Raw genomic sequence first — 23,155 nt, 5'->3', positions numbered from 1 at the left:
TATTTTATACCAGCTCAGCAATGATGACTAAGGAGTTAATTAGGAGCATTGCTATTGTTTCCGATTCAGAACATTTGGATTACCCATTTTTGGATTCCCTTTTATCTGGGATTAATGTATGCAGTTTGGCCTGATGAAGATGATGCAGAGATAAGAAGCTCTTTGGCAGCATCAAAACACAGCCAAAGGCAGTGAACATTGATTGCTAAGTTGTATCACCGAATGTTTCTGTTTTATAATGAGCTTATTCTACAACTTATTATCCTTACTTAAAGACGTGAATCAAAAATTAATACTTGATACTTGATAAAAAACGATCATACATCACTATCGACCAAGATGGAAAAAGATGCAATAATCACCTTTAAGATTGCCGGCCAGCTCATTTATGTTGTCATTTCTGTGAGATGTTCTTGAGACCATGTTTTTCCATATAAATGCATGAATGAATCATGTATTAATATTAATAATTTCATGTAAAAATATGGCATTAGACTATTTTTGGGAAATTACTCGCAATTGAAGTAAATCAGTGTTTTAACATATAGAATACATTTGAGATGTGTCCTTTGGGCCTGCCCATCGTCCCCTTTTGTTGCTAGTAGGACAATGTAGCTACATGACTCACTGCTCGGAACAAAAAGCAAGAAGGCTAGTTTGGGCTGCGCATCAGGAAATACCCTCGGATTACAGAAAGAAGTTCACCCTTACCTGGGTCAAAACGATGTGAAACGGTTGTGGGTCCCCAGTGAAGTGTTATGGCACCACAAGAGGTGCAGACGGGTGCCGAGTAATGACCAGGGAAGGCATCAGTGGCTCTGTGGAATATGAAGTTAACGGCAAAGATGAGCTGGGTTAAAGTGGTTAAAAAACAACCTTGTCTGGGAAGAGCTGTTACTTGAGTATGTAAATCATCGACTCTGCTGGACAAGGCTGTGATACTCCAGGGGATATATCTTCTGCTTATCTAGCAGTCAAAGCGGCTCAGGTGCATTTTAGAGCATTTGCTATTTTCTACACAGGCAGGAGAGTACATATAGGTGTCTCCATCTGTCAGAACAGGTAGACCGCAGAGGATCAGTGGAGGCAAATGATGACTGTCCCACAGGCCCCCTGTAGACTATCCAAACCTCAGTGCAGTATTATGACAGAGATCAGAATAGGGTTATAGTGGTTAAAAAACAACCTTGTCTGGGAAGAGCTGTTACTTGAGTATGTAAATCATCGACTCTGCTGGACAAGGCTGTGATACCTCAGGGGATATATCTTCTGCTTATCTAGCAGTTAAAGCGGCTTAGGTGCATTTTAGAGCATTTGCTATTTTCTACACAGGCAGGAGAGTACATATAGGTGTCTCCATCTGTAAGAACAGGTAGACCGCAGAGGATCAGTGGAGGCAAATGATGACTGTCCCATAGGCCCCCTGTAGACTATCCAAACCTCAGTGCAGTATTATGACAGAGATCAGAATAGGTCTCGGGGCAAATCGTTGGTGCTTAGTGATGGATTCTGCAACATTTGTGCAATCCAGTGAAAGAGAAAGTGCACAAGGTCACTAACACCCTTCCTTTCTCCCTATGCATCCGTTTCAAAGGAACCCCATAACGCTGCTGTTACCAGGACTCTTGGTCAGATTGGCTTCTAGATCAGAGATGTATTCTGGGATTGGAGTATTTCAACTCTGTCCTGGAATTTGGAGCGCTGTCTTTTTTTCTGCAATGTCTCTCAGTGGAAAAATGTTATCTTCTTAAAATATCTTTCAAATTAGATCTCGGAAACAAGTACTTAGTCTTCTCCTGTGAACAACCCTCTACCCTCCTTCTCTGCTACAAAGTCTGCATTTTTGCACTCTGCGGGAGCTGTGAATAAGCTCCTCCTAGTTCATCATATGCCCCAATGAAATTAATTGACATGGTTTAAATAGACTGACACATTTTCAAACCTTTTGTGAGGCTTTAAAAGACAGGAGTTTCCAGAAACCCTGAAAGGTTCTTAGTTGTCAGCTGGGTCCACAGACAGATCCTCGGACTTCAGAAGGAGTCAGTGGTCTCCAGAATACACAGCTTTTAACATACATAGATTTTTTAGTGCATTTGTGGATCGGGTCCTCCTTAAGTTTCTAGGGAAAGATACTTGCAGGCGGTGGCCATTTTCTGTCAGGCTTTCTTCTGTGTCCACCTTGATCAATCGTGAGAGATATCCTGGGGTTACTTCAGGATCCAGTAAGACCTAAGAACTATGATGACTCTAGGTGACCCACAGAACATATTAGCACTAGCCCTGCCTCTAAAACAGCTTGGAAATATGTGCAACCATTCTAAAGATCCATGTTCGCTGGCACCCATGGCACTCCTAGCATTTTGGGGGCTAGGAATGTTTGCAGAAGCCCTGATAGCTTTCTCAAAATGTTTCATCCTCTGTGCCCCAGTTTACGTATCCGTCAAAACCTGAACCACCTAGAAACCATGCACCTCACATATAGGGCCTCATCACGAGTCGGGCGGGATCTCGGCTGTAATACCGCCCAACTGTAATAGCGTTAGCGCCCACTGGTCTGGCGGTATTACCGCTAGATCATAGGTTGGGCGTTAACAGTAAATCCCCATTCCCCATTGGGTCCATTGGATCCAATGGGGCATTTGAGGCCCTAATACTGCATGCTAATACAGCCGATGGTAATACCACCGAAAACAGGGCGCTAAATGGGATTTTCACCTCCAGAAAAAAAACGGAGGTAAAACAGCCCATTTAGCGCCCAACTCTTGATAGGGCAAGCCCTTAAATGCGGGCAGTAATACCGTTACCGCCAGATTTAAGGGCTACAGACCAACTTGTGATGAGGCCCATAATGCGTTAAATAAAAACTGGTCCCCTTGAAAGCATGCCCTAAAGTTATTGAATCGAAATTCATGTGTTGAAGGTGAGAAAGCCTTATTTTCTTCTAGAACGAATGCTGTTTGTTAACATGTTGTCTTGTGCCATGTTAATGCAGGTACACCCCATCATTTTAGTTGGTCACCCTGAGTTACCTGGGGGCAACCAGACTTGGACTCCCTGCTCACTGTGCTCAGAGAGACAAAGCTTCACCTCAATGATGAGGCCCAACAAGGCTTAAACACGTGTATGGGGTTGCTTTTGGTACTCTTGTTCAGAGAGGAATTGCCATAGCATTTCGGTGCTGGACTGCCCATGTGGGCGGGACAAAGACGGATATGCAAATGGATATTTCCCATCTGTGAAAGGTACAGTGAACAAAAAGCGTGTGCTGCAAACTCTCATCTCAGAACAGGTTATCATGCCATGTTCTTTCTGGAGAAGAGCGCCTGCTACCTTTTTTTGAAATACATCCCATCATTGGTTGCAATGGGATTTTTTGTTGTTGTTGCAGGCGGCCCCTTTGGTCCCTGCCAGAAAAACAAAAATCAACGCCCCGGCTACTTGCGATTCTTAGGGTGCGCTAACCACTTTAAAGACATTGCCCCTTAATACTGTTTTGTGACTCAATAGGGGCCCCTTCGATTTTTCTTCGCAATAAGGAGGTGAATTGAATTGATATGATATTTTATTTGTATTGCGCTCATACACAAGTGTTTCAGAGCGCGACAAGGCAAGGGAAGGGGAACAGGGGAGAACAAAAACAACGATCTTACTAGGCCCAGTGACATTGAGAACGTGCAAGTGCAGGGTAGAGGGTAGAGGGAGAAGGGAGAGAAGTGCATGGAAGGGGGAACAAAAGGAGAGTGCGGAGCGAGAAGGAAAAAACAAAAATAATAATAAAATGATAAATAAAAAGGCAACAAACAATGGGAGTGCAGCCAGCAAGTGGCAAGTGCTGGGTTTATGGCAGCAGGCCATGTAGGTCTGAAAGTGCAGGAAGAAAAGGGGAGGGCTGTATGGGTACAGATACAGACCCCAGTGCAGGGGGTGGCTCGGTGGCAGTGCGTGAGGGTGGCAAGATGAGCAGGTACCTGGGCCCGGAGGACAGAGGGTGGCCAGGTGCATGGTGCCGAGGGAGAGTAGAATCAACAGGGGAGAGGGGAGGAGAAGGCAGAAGCAAAGAGGAAGGTTTTGAGGTGCTTCCGGAACCGGAGATGGTTCTCTTCAAGTATTAGAGTGGCAGGGAGGCTGTTCCAGAGGGAGGCCCCAGCCGAAGACAGAGATCTACCCCCAGCTTGTTTCTTTGAGAAACAACTGACCCTGAGGGAGTTAGAGGTAGAGGATTGGAGTGCTCGAGATGTGGGGTATTTGCGGAGGGATAGCTGAAGGTATGTTGGACCCAGGCCCCAGAAAGCCTTGTGGACAATGAATTTAATCCTTGCATCCACTGGGAGCCAATGGAGAGATTTTAGAGCTGGAGAGATACGATCCCAGGGCTTGAGGCCAAGGACAAGTCTCGCAGTCCTGTTCTGGATAAGTTGTAAAGGGCGGAGAGTAGAGGCAGGTAGATTAAGAAAGAGGCTTTGCAGTAGTCCAACTTAGAGAGAACCAGAGCTTGGGAGACAGTGAGCTTCTGGGGGAATGAGAGGAAAGGCAGAATACCTTTGAGGAGGTGCAGTAGGATGTTTGACTTTTTTGATACATCAGCGTTGTGGGCGGAGAAGGGGAGTGTGGAATCAAAGGTGACACCAAGGTTCTTGGCCTCGCAGGTGGGGATAGGAGGAGGGCCAAGGGAGGCCGGCCTGAGAGTGAGGGGAAAGGAAGGTGATGGTGTGCCAATGAGAAGGATCTCTGTCGTGCTGGCATAAAGACAGAGATTGTTGGCGGCACACCAATCTTGGATGGAGGTTAAGCAATCAGTGATGAGAGAGGTGGAGGAGGTGACCGCGGGCAGCCTGAAAATGAGTTGAGTGTCGTCTGCGTAGCACTGGCAGAAAATGGCAATACAGCGGGTGAGAGTTGCCAGGTATTGTTGAAAAGCCAGGGCGAGAGATTAGACCCCTGGGGAACACCACAGGTGGAGAGGAAGACACTGCATATACAGCTGCTTACCACGTCTGATCTACCGAAACTGTGCTTTGCGTGCCTGGTGAAGTGGAAGTTCCTACTACGAGGGACAGCATGGTTTTGGCGAAGAGGGCCATCCGCAGAGGCATAGCCAGGATTATCAGGAGAGTAAGAGTGAATTGAATACATTTGACAATGTATTAGAATAGGTCATAACACATTTCGGCTCCATGGTGATTATTTCTACCAACACTCACCTGCCATAAACTTGATCGCTAGAGGGTCTATCCAGTTACTTTGTTGACTTGGAAGTTCCACCACAATTGCAGCCAGTTTGGAAGTTCAAAGGAATGTCGGTAGCTGTTCGCAAAGTACACAAGTCGGAGTCCCTGGGTTTTTGAGATAACAAAGAGGACTGCAGCTCGACCGGGAAAAACTACGGCGGTATTCTCCCGGCTCCTAATTTAAGTGAAAAACAGACTAGTCTCAAAAAAGCAGAAGTTCTCTCATTTGTCGTGTGCTGGAGCGCTGCGTGCCAAGGTCATCCTTCTGCAGTAATCACGGTGTTCTTTGAATCTAGTTATGGGAAAGGTGGAGAGGTCACCCTCTAAGTGGCGAGCCAAGTGCGGCAGCGGAGACAACAACAGCACAAGGCCTTCGACAACCATTCGCCGCTTTCACTCGCCGACTTCCTCTTTTCCCTTCACCCTCTCCTACGGCCCGAGAAGGCCAGTCTGCTGCCGTGGCACTGCGCCTCGGCCCGACCTGAACCTGACAGGGCCTTCTCGCCTCTCGCCGTCAGAATTCTCTCCCCACACCCCCCGCTGCCGAAGCGAGAGACGCCTAATGCTTTTACTTCGCGCCAGGGAGCACCGCGGGCACAGCGCCGTGCGTGCATCTTCCATCCGCTCCAAAACACACCAGACACAACATTCTGACGTTTCCCTGCAGAGAGAAAAGTCAGTGCTGTCTGGCACAATCCACCTGCCATTACCTATAAGTGTCTCCAGGGACGCATGAGCACTATTTAAGAACACAATTATGATAAAGATCGCATTCATTTTTATTTTTCATATTAGCAAAGCAAAATGAAATCCTTGGGAAAGAAGATGGCAGGTCCACTGGCACTGGGTTAGTGAGGATGGCTGATTGTGCCACTCAAACTAAAGTGAGTTTTAGTTTGGTGCCTTAGTCATCTGTGTACAAATGGCTCTTAGAAACGCACATCGGGATGCTACAAGGGCACAGATTGGCAATGAAAATACGGATTATGTGGCATCGTGGATCATCAGACCCACCTCACCAGTATACTTAGCAAACTAAATCCATGCCGCCCTGCAGCATGATGTTGGGCAGCCTGTATCTTTTTGCAAGCACTTATGTAACTAAGTAGGCTGCCCTGCAACATGGGGTTAGGCAACATGTATGTTCCTGTATGTTTTTGCTAGCACTTATGCAATTAAGTAAGCCTTCTGTAACAGCGCTGCGATGCCCAAGCGCTGTTGTGCGCTTTATACATGCAAATAAATAAATACAAATAAATAAATAAATGACAAACGTGAAGAGCAGACATGTTAAACATGGCAGCTTCGCCTTATCCAGAGAAATACAGCCTCATTAACGTCACTTCCCTCGCCCTCATCCCAGTCTTCACTTCATCACGTGCCAGCCTCCCCATGGGAACACTTTCATGTACCACCATCCAGGAACTGAGCGTGGCTGCTCCCACACTCCACCCCTTTCAATGAAAGGGAGGCACACACTCAGCACCGGGCCTGTCTTGTAACACCTCCAAATCTGAGCTCAGGGTATGGTGGGGGACATCGGGGCGGTCGGTCTTCATTGCTCCCTGTGGTCCTGCTGGGTGTCGCAGCAGGCTGAGCTGGGATTCAACAGTAAAAGGGCTACTGGCCAGGGTCCTCTGCTCCCCCTTTCCAGCAGAATGGCACTCCCCCTTTCGAGCAGAATGGCAGACTCGGGAACGCTGCATAGACATGTTCTGCGCACACCGGTTTCTTCATGATGGAAATAGGACGTCAATGCGCATGAGCACTGATTCATAGAAGGGGATTAATAGCATAGACACTTCATTAGACCATCATTCGTGGATCAGGTAATGCCACCAGCAGTGGTCAAAGTGTACGAAAAAGTAGTGGAACTATGTTCCCTGCTAGCCTGCCCCCCCACCCCACTCCCCACAAACCCCATCGCCATGCCCTTTGACCACTGGCCACCAGAGCAGGCTGAAGGCATTGTTCGTGTTTTTGTCAGGACTGGTATCTTCCGCCCTTACTATCAGGATGGGCAAACACACAGAGAAGCAGGACACCTAAGGGGCAGATGTGCATACTCGATTATTTTCATGGTCCAGAATCAATTAAGGGGAATGAGGTTGATGCTGGATCTAAAGTGCATAAACAATTTCATATCCACAGTCGATTTCAAGATGGGGAACTCTCCAACAAATTATCCCCCAAGAGAAAGAGGAAAATATATGGCATCCTTAGGCTTGACTGACACACACTCTCATATCCTGCTCCACCCATTATCAGCTCTGGGCCTTGCTCTTTAACCTCAAGGCCTCAAGTCTACTCTGTGTTTACAAAGGTTCTGGCACCAACTTTAAGAATGCTGCACAGAGGCCATTATAGTATTCCTGCGTTCAGCTTTCTACAACACCCTGGGCATAGGGCATGAAAGGTTTGGATTTTATAGAATGGTGTTCTCACAGGGTTATACGCCATGGAGGCAGAACCTGGGTAGGCAGTTCTTAGCTTTTTGTGTATTCGTCTGTCTTTACTTTGCAAGACACACAATGTATGCTGAAGTCTACGAATGTGAATGGATTCTGGAATAACTTTGAATCTATTTTACCTTTGATAAGCACATTTAACAAAGTCCTCAATGGCATGCAAAGTTCAATGGCAAGATTAAGGTAAGGTGGTTCCAAGAAAAGTGCTGTGGTGTCTTCAAATAGTTGTCCAACACTCCAGTTGGACATCCTGGTCTGTTCTCATTTGCAAATCACAGGCTCCAAGTCACATCAAACCGAAACGAACACACATTTGGACCAACAGTAGATGACAGATAAAGGCAAACGAGTATTCTGTGGTGATAGTCACACAGCAATAAGGGCATTCCCTTTTGGGAAACAGTCATTTTAGTTCATTGGAATTAACATGCAAAAGATGTTTTAAGATTTGCCACAACTGCTTGAAGAGACAGAGTTTCCTACACTCTATGGCTGGATAATTGAATGCAGATGGCCTGATGATTGACCCTAACTTTCAATTCTTGGTCACGCTTGACATAGCTGCATTATATGCAAATATACCACAGGGTGAGGCACTTACTGTGATTAGAAAAAGACTCGATGCCAGACCTGGGCCACAAGTGGTACCTGCTGCTTTCATATTAGCACTACTCGATCTAGCCCTCTGCAACAACTTTCTTGCCCTTGGCCAAAATCTATACTCCTAGAAAAAGGTACTGACATGGGGCAGCCTTTGCCCCTGGCTTTGACAATATTCAAACAGATGAGTTTTTAGAGATCTATATATTTAATAACAACACACATGCAGCCAATATAATGATGTGGCAATGTTATATTGATGATATCTTTATCTGGACATGTGCTGAGGAACATCTTCTGGAATTTTTGATATGGTTATATTGATCCCAATCTTCAAAAAGGGAGATAGCGGAGCGCCAGGGAGCCGTCGCCCTTTCTCACTCATCGATACTCATCGATACGCCCTCTAATGTCTTTGCCACCATGGTGTTACGAGAACTGAGGTCTTGGCCAGATGCTACCCACCGCCTGCACCCATTACAAACCGGATTCAGGAGCGGAGTGGGCACCTTAAAGAGCGGTTTTCTATTACACGCTTGTCTCTAGGAGGTTGAAGGTAGTGGGCCTACACATTTGTATGTAGCAGCCATAGACCCCTCATCAGCTTTTGACAATGTGACTCTTCCACGATTGTGGAAGAAGATGGCAAACTCGGGCATCGATGCAGGTCTTTAGGCAATGATTCAGATGCTTTACTCGCATACCACCTGCAAAGTGAGGGTTAACAGCAGAGGTGCCCTCTCAAGATTTGTTTTCATAGGTTTGGGGGTCTGACAGGGGTGTGTGGTTGCTCCCACTCTTTATAATCTGTATCTAGCCGATTTGTGGAAGAAAGCAAATATGTGGGGGATTCACCCGTAGATGGGGGGAATTGCAAGTGGGCTGCATCGCGTATGCAGATGATGTAGTCCTGATTGATTACACTCCTGCAGGATGGCAGCGCTGCCTTACAGGACTTATGATCTGCAAAGCAAAAAACAATCTCACGGTAAACCCAGTAAAATCGCACGTGGTGAATTGTACCAAGAAGAAAAAGGTAATTAGCTACAAGTGGAAAATCAACGATTCCTGGGTTAGTAAAGTGGAGTGCATCCAATACTTGGGATTCTCTGTCTCCCACAAACAGTGATGTATAATCGAGGAAGGAAAAATGAAAGAGAAAGTGGGGGCCTGTCTGTCCTTGGCCAAAGCAGTTAAAACCAGGCTGTATGAATTTTCCTTGCTTCCCCTAGTCAACTTCTACAGGGCTAAAATATCGGCAACTGTCCTGTGTGGAGTCGAGTTGACTCAAGGTAAGAGCAGAATTTTCTTGACACCCTGGAAGGGAGATTTCAGCCATATAAGATTGGAACTGGGACTAGTATCTTGGTGGGCCCAGCTAATTAAGCATAGCCTCACCCTGTCCTTTAAGATGGCTAGAGCAGAACAACCACAGATTGACTTCTACTTGAACTCCATCATGGGTAAGGGAGTTAACCCCTTCTTGCACAAATTTAAGAAAAGGTGCAAAGAATTCATGGAACACCGTGATCTCCAGGGACCAGTCTCTGATGCTCTGTCGAAATCAAAGATTAAGAATAGGGATAACATAGCTGATCTCCGAGACCTACAACCTCTAAAAGGGTACAGAGGGCAGGACATTTCTGTAGCTGCCTACGAGTGAGCTCAGAATGTGTATATTAAAACATTTCCATCGGTGAAACTGAGAGACTGGTACCTCAAATTTAGACTCAATTGCCTGCCGACCTTAGAATTGGTGGGACCCAAATTGGGGATTCTCATTGAGCTCAGACACTGCAGCTATGTGGAAAGGAAACAGAGTCGCTGCAACAACTGGGGATGCATTGTCCTAAGGAATTTGACAAGAGGACTACAACATTCTTGCCCTTCATCAACTCACGTCACACCTCATAGCAGCTGACCTATGGCATAGACTAATGACTACTTCCCACCTGTCACTCTGGCCTAGGTATAGTTCTTGATAGTAATCTTTGGAAGACTGGACGAAGTGATGAAAACAGCTCAGCTCAAAGTAGAAGAACTGGTGGGACGTGTGAAGGGTGTCATCCAAATTGGACGAATACTTCATGCTGGGAGAGGGAATTAAGTTGCGGGGGAGGGGGTAGAGAACGGGGATTGAGATTGAGTTTAGGAAGGCTGTTACTCTGACTTAGTTGTAGCGGGAAAAGCCACAACTAAATACTGGGAACTGGGTGGAGTATTTACTTTGGCTTGTAAGGAAATCAAATGAATTTAGTATTTGGACATTATGAAGTGTATTTAAATTGTTTCTTTTTCTTTCTTTCTTTCTGTAACATTATGTAAGTACTATGTGTATTAAAAACATTTTTAAATATAATCTTCAATAAAAAAAATAGATATGGCTAAACTCCTGCCACCCTGACTTGAAATTTACCAGTAACATTGCTTGTGACACCTTGCCTTTTTTAGATCTTCAAATAGGCCGCAAGGATGGGTTGATCTACACCAATCTGTATAGGAAATCCACAGTACATAACACACTATTTATGGCAGCCAGCAACTGAAGGCCGTTGGGATACAAAATTGTAAGTTTATCACTGATTTTGAGAAACAAGCGCAAAATCTAGCTGAAAGGTTGTGTCAATGTGGATTTCCCTACAAAATTGTTACACATGCTGCAAAGAGGTACCGGTGTACCAACCGGGAGACCTTGCTGGCCCTGAGAGACCTGCCTGAACCTAGGGGTAGGTTGGTTTGCGTAACAACGTTTTCATCACATATTAACAAAATTCACCAGCTTATTAAAAAATACTGGCATCTGGTTACTTCGACAGGTTGTACCTCACTCTTTGTCCCGAAACAAGGTTACAACGTGAAAGATAAACTTGTGTACTCCCACTTTTCTGCTAGAGATGGACTGCGTCAAACCACTCTTGCTACATATGGGCAGATTTTGAGAATGACTATAATGGGGAACCATCCATGTGGCAACTGTAGGGCTTGCCGTTACACACCAAAAAAAACAACCTATCGTGTGTTAGATAACTTCAAGTGGCAACTGTGGAAATTCTCTAATTGCAATTCCACTAACATTAATTATATTATCTGATGTCCATGAAATCTGATTTAGATCGGGATGACCACCTGGAAGATCTCAGTTAGGACAGGAGAACATCCCAGTAGGATTAGAAATGTGGTCCTTACTGCACCCCTGGTACAACACATTGTTGAACACAAACACAGTGCAGATGACATCCAATGGTGTGTCATCGACCAATTAAAAACAGATCGGCCTAGATTCGACTTCCAATAAAATCACACCTGTTCAGACTGGAGCAGATTTGGATATATAGATTGAACAGCATACTACTCAGCCTGAATTATGAAATACACTGGCTGTCGTTGACACAATGACACCCTTCTCCTGGTCTGGGCACATGTTGCATTGCGCCCCATTTCTCGAAAAAGAGAAAACATTTCATCATTTTTCACTTGTTAGGTGAGTTTCTGACTCTGACAGGGAGGTGCTGTGGCCTTCTATTGATACACAGGTAGATGGGGCACAACGCAGGCCATTGGCTTTTGCCTGTTTGAGTGTTTGCACTGAGGGCCACTATCAACTGGTGTAGCACAGCCCCCCTAGAAGGTTCTTCCCTTGTCCTGGGTGAGCTATAACTATAGCAGTAAGCTTGGTCTGATCACCATATAGGGAGTGCATGTGCAGGACTGAGCAGTCCAGTCTAAGATGGCCGTCAGGCTTACATATAATATGGAAGGAGGTGTATTCAGGTCTATATTCTGAGGTAGTCCCTTTTCACTTTCCATGTCTACAGCGTGTGGGAATCCTGAAAAGATGACAGGTAAAAGTATAGCAAGTCTTTATATTGGAGCCCACAGAGCCCAGTACGAACTGCTGGTCCACTGGATAACTGACAACCCAGTCCAAACATGACAGTTCTAGAATCAGAATTTGAGCCCAACATATCTTCTTCCCCTCGAGGAAAAACAGCAGTAAAAATAGTAGAGCAAAAAGAAACAACAGAACAATGAAAAATATAACACTGTAAACAAAAGTGTACAAAAGAATATGGTTTAGTCATTGCACAACATCTTTCAACCCGGAACCCTCCTCTCTCTACAACTCACTCTAATCCCATCCGGCACACCTTTATGCAAAACATTGTCTTTAACATTGCTTTTGATAATCCCATCAGCAACAAATTAATCCAAGACATTGCATTTGACATCACTTTTGATATTCTCATTTCCCTCTATTCTCACCAAAAACCACCACTCTCACCAACATCGCTTCCCCATCACCTCTTTGTAGGGAGCCAACCTGCCATTTGACCACACCTCTCCACCTTCGACAATCACCACTCTCTCTCTCTCAAAGCTGTGATCCTTTTTTGTTCTAAAATGTACTTTCAAGACATTTAAGTCCCAATCAGGGATTATTTACCAAAACCATTTTGTAATATTCCTGACCCTTTTTCACCACCCTCATCAACTGCACTCAATCCACCGAAACAGGGACTGCTACACCCAACCAATCAGGCACACTTTAATCCCCGGATCACGGCCCTTCAATGGGACAAAAGGAGATTTCTTTGTCACTAAGTCCATTGCAGTGTAGTGCAGTAACCCCAAATCATCTGTCTCAGTACTGCACACCACGGCGAAGCAGCTCACAATACCAACTGGATCCCCCCTTTCATTAACCTATTCACCCGTTCCACTAGACTATTCGCTGTGGGGTGATACAAAGATGTACTTACGTGTGATATATATTACTCAAAAACGTCCTCGTCATCTCAGAGGAAGACTGTACTCTGCTGTCTGTTACCAAATTTCTGGGAAACCCCTCCCTGAAAACACATTTTCTAGAAACCTGGTCAATTCAATAGTGGTGGTTTCCCTTGCACCTACCCACTCCGCCCACTTAGAATGGTAAGCCACCAACACAAATAAAAATGATTGTCTCCCAAACCTTGAATCGGTCCCATAACTTCCACAGCCACCTTCTGCCATGGCTGAGATGGCACTTTCACAGGAATCAAGGGGGTTACACACCATCTTACTCTTTTTGCTCATTGAACACTCCACACAATCACCCACTTGTTTTTCCACTGAGCTGTCCATGGCCATTCACCAATAGCTCTGACACAATCTTCTTTGTGCCATTAACATACAAATGCCCTTTGGTTAGCCAACTCTATTAACCTCTTCCTTTTTTTTGTCCAGCGGCACAATCTTTGTTCCCCTCCTAACTCTCGTCCCAGCCAAAGATAGTTCATCTTTAACTCCAAGATAAGGCTTGAATTTCAAATCCAACACATCTCTGTCTGGCCATCAAGACTATCCATTCCACGATTGTTTTCAAAATGACATCTTCCACAACTGCATGTCCTGTAAGCGATATTCAATCAACACTACAGATAAGTCAATGCCTAGTCTGGGATGCTGAGCAAAACCCTTATTGATGTATTTTTATGTCCAGTTCATTACTCTGGATGACAACCCTTGTATAACACCCCCCTCTTAGAATCCCCCTGACCCCACTGAGCCAAGAAGTAGGTTTGTTTTGCAAATTAAAAGGTTTATTTGAAAAATTAAACAATATATATGTGTCACACTTTTATAACAAATTAATATCTGATAGTACACTTAGACATATGATGTGGATCCACAATGGGTAATGTTACAGTGGTACACTTGATTACTTAGGAGTAGTATAGAGGATGAGGTAGCTGAAATGCTTTATGGTTTCAAGGAAACGCAAGGTGGAATAAATGCAGTACAGAAAATAAACTGATATGGTTTCACAAGAGATAATATGTTCACTTTTCCCCTGGTGGCAATTCACCCCCCCCCTATATGCAATGCAAGGAGATGGAAGTAACACACACAGTCTTCGGGAATACAATCAAATACAATACGTAATTCAGTTCCCCCCCCCAGCAATCTTAGAGGAAACAGGCAGAAGTTTGAAACACAGGCCCAAAATGCTTTTAAATGTGATGGCAATGGATGGGAAATTGTGCTAACTGATTTTAATTCCCTCTAGAGATTCAGGGTGAGTGAGAGATGCTTGTTGGCATTAGTTCAGGCTCACTTTAGCAATGCTCTATGAGTTATTACCAGGTTGCAAACAGATTTTTAACAAAGGAAAGAATGGAGCTGCTATTTTGACAAGTCGAGAAATTGAGCCAAAATCGCAGATCGTAGAGGGAGTAGGAAGTCGGTAGAATCCTAGAATCACAGCTTTAAGATGAAAGTTAAACCACGTCCCTAGCCCAAACGGTTCAAGAGATACGGACGATTTAATAAAGGTAGATTTTCGGATTTAAAGTAACACTCAAAATGACAGGTGACAGCTTGCAGCTGCAGAATTGACAGGTTACAGTTGTGCAGCTTTAAAAATGACAGATGACACGATTTCTAGGAGGCAGTTCTACTTAGGTTAAAATAGCTTGCATTAGATTATTTTAACTAAGAGACCGGTTCTGCTCACAGCGATCCGGATCTCTGGTTCTGCTCACAGCGGTCTGGGTCTGGTCTGCTCTGCTTTCCGGTCCGGATCAAGTGGATTCTGGATGTAACACTGCTTTCTGGGTACTGGCAAAAGTTCTTGGCAAAAGAATTCAGACAGCTCGTCCGGCTGTGGAATAGTTTGCAAATGATTTTAAGGATGCTGAGGCCTGCTGAGAAGAGTTCTCAGTTTGTGGGTTTAGGCCCTTGCTTTAAGTTCTGAAGTAAATTTCTGGTCTCTGAAGATTGATGGATGTGAAGTCTGGAGTCTCCCGGCAGAGTGTCCCGCAGAAAATGGAATTGAATGTCTCTACCTGTCCCAGCAGTCTCTTTTTATGTGTTTTGAAAATAGGTGTGTGCCTGGGCCTAGCTAAGCCTGCCCCTCTCTACTTGTCATTGGCCCAATTCTCCCCTCTCCCATGATTGGGGGAAAGAAATGGATTGTCATTATGATGAGGTCTGTTTATGGGTCAGAGGATCCTCCCCTGGTCAATTTGCCCACAAATCTATATTTGATTCAAATACATATTTCCCAGATACACAATTTGTTGAAATTACATGTACACATTATATATTCCTTATGGTCCATGCTTGTCCGCCTTTGATCTTCCTGGGGGCTTGCATTAAAAATGACAACATTTTGTGCTTTTGGACTGGTTTACCAATATCGGACATTTACCAAAAATTACACACATGTGCGCAAGGAGTATGGACATTAATTGATGAAGTGTCAGATTTGTAACATGCAGACATTTGGAGTAAGACCCTATTTTACGCTAGCAACCCCCCAGAATACACTACAGGCTCCTAACACCTCTTAAAATGTGCACAGAAAAATCACAAGAATAATGATATTACTTATATAATTCTGACAAGTCCGCACTATGAGTTATCTATCTTTTTAAAATTATGCTCTGGCCCAGATGGGTGTGGTTTGGGTTCCAAAGCACATGGGGGAAGCTTCTGCCTGTCCCCGCCTCCAGCTCGGGTGGCTCCCGGAGGCACTTCTCCTCCCACTTCTCCCAAGAGGAAGCCACTTTACGGCCCCCCCAATATAACATTTGCCTGAGTCCAGGACAAGGCTTTGTTCAACCTCCTGCGGTGCCCCTCCCCTAATCTAATCAGAGAGGTGTCAACTCCTTTTGGTGGGGAAGCAGGATGCAACTAGGCCTGGGAAGAGTGGCTGAGCAGGTTTCTCCTGTCGGGGTTAGTTGTCAGGCAGAATTCAGCTAAATGTCACTTTAGTTCCCAGTTTTCTACATTCAAATCAAACTGACAATTTTTACACATGCAGCTAGAATGCTGATTCTAAGTTCAAAACTATGACATTTCAACAGTTACAAACTATGTGACACTCAAAAGTAGGTCCCTCATTTAATTTAAACATTTCGATTTTAGTGGTTTTCAGTTCAGTTTAACTTAAGCTGTTGACCTCCACAGCTCAGCCAGTTTTGTTATGAACATTGTTTTGGGCTCTTTTTCTTTCCAGATTTTGTATGCACACAAAACTTCATTCTGCCAAATGTCTGCTGGTGTTCAGTGAGATTTTTGAATATCCTGCAATGTTTGGAATAGGCATTTTGAGCTTGCATTCAGAGAAACCAAGGTGATTTCAAAGGGCTTTTTAAGCTAACAGGCACTGCTGTTTTTCCTTTGGCACACATTCCACTCATGGCACCCCTGGCCCATCACGCTCACACTGGTGGGTGGAAGGTTAGGCGACCATTTTGGTGTGCGTACAAACTGCGTGGTTCTCCTGGATTCTGGCACACATGTGGGCTTTTTGGCCATCTTGGATTTGCTAAGCCCACAGCACCAAATGTTACAGCTTAATGACTCAAACGTGGGTCAATACACCTGACAGTTCCCATTCATCCTCACCAATGGCACCTTGCTCAATACTCGCTACCACCAATTCATCAGCACAACCAGATTCTTCCAGCTCAGATGAGCTTACCGGTAATCTCAATAGACAGTCTGCTACAGGATTTCTGTTACCAGGTAGGTAACAAACGCAACAATCATATCCTTGAAAACCCAGCAACTACTTTGATATTCTGGGGGAATCCTTGCTCCGCCCCACACTGGGCATTATCTGCACTAACGGATTGTGATCTGATCTTACAATAAAATATTTAGAATTGCCCAATACACAACCAATGCTTCTCTCTCCACAACCTAGTAATTGTATTCCGCACCCCTTAATGGCCGTGAGGCAAACGCCACTACACGTTCTTCCCCCTTTCTACCACTCTGGGTCAATGAAGCCCCTGGACCTAAAATGCTGAAACTACAGTGAAAAATGCCTTGCTGTTAGATGAAAATTACCCCAAAGAGGGAGCATTGGCTATGCTCTGCTTAATTTTCTCAAAAGCAAACTTGCACTCTTCAGACCACACGTATCTAACACCTTTCTTTAGCAACAATCTGAGAGGTGTTGACAGAACTGCAAAATGTTCTACACATTTTTGATAATACCCTGACAATCCCAGGAAAGAGCGTAATTGCTCTTTATCTTTAGACTCAGGGACCAGACTTATCACTTCAACTAAACTGTGCTTCGGAACAATTCCGTCAGCAGAAATAAATGACCCAAGTACTCCACACTTTGTACCCCACACTGCATCCTTCCTTCTATACCTAGGTTGTGGAGCAGTAGAGATTGTTTTCACACAGGCGCAAACCTATCCCCCCATAGCAAATAGTTAAGTCTCAACCAGGTGTCAACGGCACAAAGGTCCATCCCATGCTGATAGTCAAAACAAGGAGAAATGTGTGCTGCTGTGGTGCCATCCTTGAATCCAGAGACAAGAAACTCCAACATTTCAGCACAGCCGGTGAGTCGGAGAAGACAGATAGTAAAACCAAACTGTGCTGGGCCCAAGGTTGCAGGCGGAAACCTTGTTGAACAAAAGACTTGTGTAATTGAACTTTAAAGAAACCCTAGCAAAAGGCTCAGAAGGAGAGTGGTCAGGCGTCAAGGGGGCGCTCATTCGGAGGACTCTGACTGAAGCCCTTTTGGGTTGTGTTGATTTGTTGAAACTACAAAAACCAAGATGCCATAGGAGAGGCTAGTGTGGCATGTCAAAGTGGTCCTACGAGGGTCGGGCAAAACCCCTGGTACACTCGAAGGTCTTTGACACACTGGATAAAACTGAGTGAACTGTGAAATTGGCAAATGTGAACCTAAAGGAGGGATGCCTGCAAATTGGGAGCATACAGTTATAAACACGTGAACATTGTGGTGACAAGTGTGAAAGACAGTGCGATTGTTGAGTGCTACATTTTGAGTGAATGGCCAAAGTGAACCCGGTTGCGGGAGGCGTACGTTGAAAGAAGGATCGGAGCCCGGCTGAGGGGATCCAAGGGGCGAAGAGCAATTGTCTTGTGTGAAAGATTGCCGAAGGAACTTTTGTTTTGTTTATTGTTTATGGTTCAGCAGGACCTCTAAAGCAATAGACTTTGCAGGAAAGAGACTTGGCCCCAGAAGGTCCTAACATTGTTGAAAGAAACTGTAACCTTGTGCTGGCGAGGCCCAGGGGTGTGCTGTGCTCAAAGGTCCTGCCTTGTCCCGTGCTAAAAACCCAGGGAAGGGAGTCCCCCAGATATAACATCCTGACCTATCATTTGTGAAAACTTCTTTCTTTTCTTGTAAACACTATCCCACACTCCTTTTGAATTTAGCTGTAAGGACTGGTAATAGGTCTTTTAGTATAGGTTCTTTTATTTGACAAGACGCCACTAGGACTGCCTTATTATTGTTTGATGGTCGTATCTAGCTCCCATCTTAGATTTAGGTTCGGATTAGGCATTTTTCCAACCCATTTGTACAGTTTAATAAACACCTTTGAACTGTGATCACTTGTGTCTGTCTTTACTGTTGCCACCATGAGTTCCTTACATATGGTGTCGGCGTGGGATGTGACTCAATTGAAACTAATTGAGGGAACCCTTCAATTTCAAAAACATAGTCAGATAGCTTCTAACCCTTCCATTGCCACCAAGGAATCAATAGGGTTTGATATCTGTAGCAGTAGGGCAGCTATTATCCCTCCTAGGAAAAGAGGAATGATTCCTACCAACTTGCTTTTGATACCCCCTCTGGGGTGCTACATAAGATTGGCCCCAAAATCTGGCCTAGTGTGGAAGTTCAAGATAGACGTCTTAGCAGGCGTTATCGATCCCAACTTCCAGGGAGATGTAAAGGTTCTCTTACAGAATCATAGTGAAATCCCTTTTGAAGTATGTCGTGGAGATCAAATTGCCCAAGGAATTTTGGAAAGAGCTCTATTTTCTCAGTTTAAAGAAAGTGAACCAAATAAAACAGAAAGAGGTAACTTAGGCTCCGGGGAAACTCATAAATCTCTTAACATCGATGAAAGGAAGGGAGAAGAGACTACCATCTATCCCGACTTAGCCTTCGCCCAGCGAAATGATCCAGCTCTTGCTGAAGCTTTTCTACAATCAATTCTGGAAGGAGAAGGCTTAGAGAAGGGAAACATTCTTTAAAAAATACAGTTGGTAATACCCAAGAGCACCCGGAAGGTTGTGCTGGAGATCGCGCATTCCCATTTTACCGGGGGGCGTTTGGGACAATCTAAAACCCAGGAACATATTAGTGGCACGTTTTACGGGCCAGGTACCCACACCGATATGAAGACCTTCATCCAAACTTGCGAAATATGTAAAAAAACCAGCATGCACACCCCATTGCATGCCCCTCTGAACCCGTTGCCGATCATAGAAGTCCTCTTTTCAAGAATCGGGATGGACATAATTGAACCTTGAGTGTACTGCTCTTCCTACCCACCTCAGAAAACAAGCTTGTCTCCAAGTGGCATAGACCCTACGAGATAGTAGAATGAATGGGAACCTGTACTTATAAAGTAGCCCAACCAGACAGAAAACAGAAGATCCATTTGTTTCACGTAAATCTCTTGAAAGTGTGGAAAGAGTACCCATCAGTCACCAATGCCAAAGTATTAGCCTGTCTAGTTCCTGAAGAGATAGATAACTTCGATTTGATTCCTCCCGAGCTATCTATCCAACAACAAGAAGAGCTAAAAGATTTAGTTACCTATATCCCGAGGTATTCTCAGAAAAGCCAGGAAGAGTAAAAGGCAAAAACCACTATATTAGAAAATCTAAGGGTAAACTGGTCCATTTAAAATTGTATAGACTGCCAGAAGCCCATTAACAGATAGTGATTGAGGAAGTCAAGAAAATGTTGAAAGACAATATTATCGAGCCTTCTTCAAGTCCATGGTCCTCTCCAATGGTGTTGGTCACTAAACCTGACCGTTCCTGGATATTCTGTATAGATTTCCGTCAAGTAAATGCCATTTCGGACTTCGATGCCTATCCCATGCCATGCATCGATGACCTAATTGATAAACTCGGAGCAGCCACCTTTCTATCTACCCTAAATTTAACCAAAGGGTACTGGCAAGTTCCTGTGTATGGGCCAGATAAAGAAAAGACAGCATTTTCAACTCCTCTTGGACTGTTCCAATTCAAAGTCCTTCTTTTTGGATTACACAGCACGTCAGCCACTTTCAAACACCTCATGGATCAAATCCTACAACCCTATTCTGATTTCTGTGGAACTTATATGGACGATATTGTCATTTATAGTAAGACTTGGGAGGACCATCTCTTCTATTTTTATACCATCATGAAAGTCCTAAGAGGGGCTGGCCTAACTGCTAACCCAGCTACGTGCAGATTAGCCCAATCAGCCGTAAAGTACCTCGGCTTCTTTGTAGGGAATGGGAAAGTACAGCCTTAACATGAGAAGATAAAATCCATTTTAGATACACCAACCTCCAAGACCAAAAGAGATCTTAGAGCTTTTCTCGGGTTAATAGGATATTACCATAGGTTTATCCCCAACGTTTCGGACAAAACAGTCCGGCTGACAGATAAACTCAAGAATGCTGAACCCTAGAGACTTCATTGGAATGACGAAGATGATATATGTTATAACACCTTGAAACAGACTCTGTGCCAGAACCCACTCCTGAAGGTAGTTGACGTCTCTAAAGAGTTTGTATTACAGATGGATGCCTCCCTTTCAGGGTTAGGAGCAGTCCTGTCCCAAGTATGCGACGGATTGGAACACCCCATATTTTTTGCTAGTCGCAAGCTGTTCCCACGTGAAAAAAGTACTCTGTGTTGGAACTAGAGGCCCTGGCCATGAAGTGGACCATTATCCATCTTTGATACTACCTATTAGGATGAAAGTTCACACTCTTTACAAATCTCTCACCCCTAGATTGGATTAGCAAATACAAAGAATCCAACCCTCGGGTCATGCGATAGTTTCTATACTTATAACCTTATTATTTCACCGTGGAACACCAAAAAGGAAAAGACCAGGGAAATGTAGAGTTTCCTTCCCGGTTCCCCTGTGAAACAAACGTGGCTACATCGCATGGAGGAAGGGTATATGAGAAACCTGAAAGTGTCTGTACAGGAGGGCAGAGCATCCTCTGACGGGCCATAGGTCAGAGCTCACCCTCTAGTACCTGTAAAACAAGATAGCTGCACCTTGAGGAGGTTAGGGTGCAGGATTCACTTACTCCGACACACTTCAATAAGGACAACTCAATGGTTTGGCAAAGGGAAGTCCGTTTAATGACAAGTACAAAAGACGGGGACACAAATGGTAATCATCAATGATGCGATCGCCTGTCTCGCTTCAACTCCCAACTTCTTCATTCAGACAGCAACTTTTATGGGCAAAATTTGTCATCATTTGACGTGTAAAACTCATATGTTTGTCATCCAATTTCTATTGGTCGGAAAGGTAACTTAAGTATAGGTGCGATATCTGTATATGGTAAAAGAGCATGCGGATTGGATAACTCTCATCATGTGGGTGTCTACGCCCATCCCACTACATCACTCGTGATAGACGTCACTACAACTACGGCGTCTCATTGGTTATACAAGCTATAGGACGCTAGATTATTTGGTCCATTGTGATTGGGTGGGTTACACCCCTAGACATAAATCTCCACTTTAATTAGCAGCATGCAGAATAGACACCCAGATGCGGAGTGCCCCAAGATTCACCCTGCCTCCCTTCCATCAATCAGTACCTTTAGGGCTATGTGTCAATTAGTTGGCTGAGGATGGCCTTGAAACTGTAGTTCTTATCAGGAAAAGTTATGGCATCCTCGGGTTCTGGGTGACATCAGACATTGGTACCTCTTTGCCCTTGGCTGGTCACATGTCTGTTCACCATGAATCTGCTTAATTTTCCTTCTTTTTGTATATTTGATTCTTTGTTCAGCCTAGCCACCTGCCTGGGGCCTCTTATCTCGACCTTCACTGGCTGGCAGTCATGCTCTGACGTTTTGAGTCTTCAGAGTAGCCGCTCTCCTCCCTTCCTGGAGTTGACCTCGAATTCCCAAGCATGATCTACTTCTTGCTGAGTTTCGATTCCGCTCTTCCCTTCTGGCTTTAGCTGGAATATGAATCTCGGCCTTGGTGGCCCCCTTGCAGCCTGGGCTTAGTTCTGCTTTACAAAATGGAGTTGCACTCATATAGCGTGCTTCTTTGAGGTAGAGATATAATTGGCGCATGTCACTCTAAACTTCTACTAAGCATTGCAAGCAGTGTCATTTACTTAGCTTCTTGCATTCCAAGCCTATTTACATGCATTCAGTCAATTGCACAATTCGATCCTGGGTACGTTCTTTGTGCTGCAACGTGCTATCTTTCTTATACGTTTGTCATATCATTATTCTTTTACAGTTCGTCCTTGTGTACTTTCTTTTGCTTGTCGTTCTAAGGATGTTTGTACGTCACCTCTAGGCTCTTATATCGTCACCAATAGCCTTCCATTAAGGCTCTGTGGGCCTCTTCGGGGACAGTCTTTAAGTAGTCTTCGTATTGTGTCATCTGCTGGTATGGTTGTCTCAGTGGATACCTTGCAGCCCACGGTTGTCTGGTTATTGGCGCTTCAATAGGTATACATGTCCCTCTGATGGGCACTGGATAGAGCCCCACCGGGGCTCTATGTTGATTCATTTGCTCCTTATATGTCACATATCTTGGCGGGTATGCTTCTGGCATTTCGACGTGAGTGGCTGGAGTGCAGGCCATATTATTAGCTGTCATCATCTACTACGTCAGTTTCCTTAATCATCTGATTCTGCAGATCTGCCAGCATACTTATGGCTTCTGTTAAGGTTCCATTTTCTTCATCATGTGAAGGTATAAACTTGCAACATGATTCTCCGATTTTTGTGCAAACACCTCCATCCATTGCTGTGATCATGTCAAGTACATATCTGTTCTGGAGGGTCATCAATCAGATTGCTTTCAGTTCTTCTTTGA

The 23,155-nt window shown here is 44.5% G+C and overlaps 1 protein-coding gene across 1 annotated transcript in view; it reads right to left on the bottom strand.

Moving 5' to 3' along the window:
• Positions 1–783, bottom strand: part of CIMIP1 (ciliary microtubule inner protein 1) — a 457,903-nt gene extending 457,120 nt beyond the window's left edge. Inside the window, exon 1 of the mRNA XM_069651076.1 lies at positions 712–783. The gene's annotated coding sequence lies outside the window, so the exon portion shown is untranslated. The remainder of the gene's footprint in view (positions 1–711) is intronic.
• Between the last annotated feature and the right edge of the window lie 22,372 nt (positions 784–23,155).

The sequence above is a fragment of the Ambystoma mexicanum genome, chromosome 3p (assembly GCF_040938575.1).
Source record: "Ambystoma mexicanum isolate Mex_15411 chromosome 3p, UKY_AmexF1_1, whole genome shotgun sequence".
Classification (NCBI taxonomy): domain Eukaryota; kingdom Metazoa; phylum Chordata; class Amphibia; order Caudata; family Ambystomatidae; genus Ambystoma; species Ambystoma mexicanum.
Note: the sequence above shows the minus strand (reverse complement) of the source record. Positions and strands in the feature narration are given on the sequence as shown.